The following is a 2,644-nucleotide window of genomic DNA, read 5'->3' on the forward strand; positions in this document are numbered from 1 at the left end:
GGGGACCTAGTATGCTCATTTGCAGGTTCATATTGTATTTTGTATCTCTACTGTGCTTCAATGTTCAAAAAGGTATTTACTTTTCTCATACTGCCTGTTCTGCAGCACCTCTTTTCACCCTCTGTCTGAAACCAGAGCCCAGTCCGCAACATAGTGATGTCACTATGTTTTGGAAGTAAACAAATGAGTCCAATAGAGGTGTTTCAGGCACAGGGAGGAAGTGTGTGGGAGAGAAACTCCCTCTGGAGGGAACTAAAGGATTTTAGCGTATATATAAGATATTTCTCTACTTTGCATGTTTCAGAAACCATTGTTCTTTATATTTACATGTGTCTCACAGGCGTGTTGATATCCAGCCGGTTTGCAGTGACCTGCAGGGTCAGATTCTGAAATGCTACAGGGAGAACACTGGAAAGACTCTGTCCTGCTCCAGTATCGCCTCGGCCTACATGCAGTGTGTGGACAATGCCAAGAAGGTATGACTCCAATATATATATATATAAAAATCTACCACTGTCACTCTTTGATACATGTCAAAATGATTTTTTTTTCACTCCTCCATCTACAGAATAAACTGAGCACAGGAGGGTAATGTGACTTGATGAAGACATCTGACAGATGTAAGAAAGCAAAAGAAACTTGATGAAGATAATTCAACAAATGAACGATTTACTGGAAACACAGGAGTCACAGGAGAATCAACTCCAGGCTTTACACTAGTCTGGAACAAGTGCCAGTGGTTTGAAGATCATCTGAAAGCCTATTGTGCCACAGCAGTAGCAAATAGATCAAACCTGGTGTCGAAAATAAGGCAAATCACAACAAAGGAGCAAACGATGAAAACTTTAGAATTCAAGTATTTGTATAAGATATAAGGAGTGCTGTTGATCGTCATGTATGTATGCCTTGAAGTTAGGAAAGCCATTATCAGATTGCAGATGCATGAAAGAATTGTTCATTGAGCCGAGTGTGAAGTGACACCTATAAGTGTTTGAGGTTATTGTACTGTACATACATTATTTCACGGGTTATTTCTGGTGCATGCACAAAGAAATTAAAGACATCTCAATAAACTTTGTTGTGGAATCACAAAACGACTTCTGTTTTTTGCGTGTTTGCTACCCTCTAGTGGATGAATCATGTCCTCATCTAAAGTTGAATATATTTTTTACATTTTGATGTCACATGAACATTTCTGAAAACATTCACTTGCAGGGATATTTAAATAAATATGTTTTATATAACATAACATGCAATATTCATTCTTAGGGTATAAAGCCATTTTAGGTAAGCGTCCACTGTACATATGTGCCAGATTTGCTCCAGTTTGTGACTCTTACAACCTCAGATCCAGTGCCTGGATACGGTTCCAGGGTCCTGCCGTGCGAACTGAGGCTGGGAAAAGGAGTCTTTTTTTATCATGGTCCTTGGTCTTGGAATGACCTTCAATCACGCCTCAAACTGAGGGCACTTGTCTCAATAGCATGTTTTAAATTGAATTTGTCTGAGGTCCTTACCACCAGCTGCTCTTGCAGTAATAAGTAGTGTACCCAAATGTGCACAATGTAGTGACTGCTTTTAGTCTTCTTGGTTAATTAGTTGTGTTCTCTGTATTTTACATGTCTGTGTTATGTGTAAGAACGTGTAACGTTGCTGCCTTCTTAACCAGTTTATTTTTTTATGTTTATAGCATTTCACTGTTTTATTTGTACTTTGTATAAACTGTCAAATAACAAATCAACTGTTCAAACCTTTTAGATGACACAGCTCATTGTGGTTGGTCTGGTTTATTTCAGTTGTTATACACACACAAAAAAACATTATTTGTTTAAATGATGCTGTATTTTTTCCCCCACAATGCAATGCACAATGATAAAATGAGCCAAAAAAGAATACCTTACTACTAATCAAACCAACCAACAAATTCAAAGCGAGATCTGTACAAGTCTATAATGCTCTATTTGAAAATTACTGACCTGAAACAAATAACTGTATACAATTAATAGTAAAGAATTTGGGACACTGTGTCTGGCTCAACTTGCTCTCAACATACTATTTTTGATTCGTTTTTGTTGCTCTTAAATATAACTCTTACACTCAACATCAGACAAGACACTGATAACACCAGTAGAGGTCCCTCCACCTTCAGACTGCTACTCAAAACGTTTCCTTATCCATCCATTATTGATTAAAGGAAGGATGGCATTCCCTTTTGTTAGTGTCACTTATTAACCATTCTTCAAACAACATGGTGGGTTCATTGACTGTAATTTTACCTGGTTAGCATATGCCAGGTTTTGAAGTAGAGCTGTTTTAGACAGTTAATATTACTCTATTTTTGTGGTAAAACTAAAGCAATATTCATCTTTAACGTTGAGGGATTCTAAATGAAAGGATAACTGATTTTGATATACTGTATAAAGTGATTACAAGTGGTGACACCATTTGCTTCTGATTATAGATGAGCAGAAGCATAGAACAGGATAAAAATGGATTTATGTGCAACTGTATTAAAGGGAAGTACATTTTAAATAGTTGCATTTCTTATTAGATCTCGAGTCTTTCTGCTCCTAATTTTGGTGAAACCACAGTGCTGCTAAATCGAGGACTTGCGTGCTTGTTAACATGTGAGTGTTCGTCTCAT

At 37.2% G+C, this 2,644-nt stretch overlaps 1 long non-coding RNA gene across 1 annotated transcript; it reads left to right on the top strand.

Moving 5' to 3' along the window:
• The first annotated feature begins 242 nt into the window (after positions 1–242).
• LOC104957403 (uncharacterized) lies at positions 243–1,094 on the top strand. Its single transcript, XR_799665.1, has 2 exons — positions 243–476; positions 569–1,094. It is a non-coding gene; the product is annotated as an uncharacterized lncRNA (long non-coding RNA).
• Positions 1,095–2,644: the final 1,550 nt, after the last annotated feature.

This window comes from Notothenia coriiceps, unplaced genomic scaffold (genome assembly GCF_000735185.1).
Source record: "Notothenia coriiceps isolate Sejong01 unplaced genomic scaffold, NC01 NC01_scaffold00026970, whole genome shotgun sequence".
Taxonomy (NCBI): Eukaryota; Metazoa; Chordata; class Actinopteri; order Perciformes; family Nototheniidae; genus Notothenia; species Notothenia coriiceps.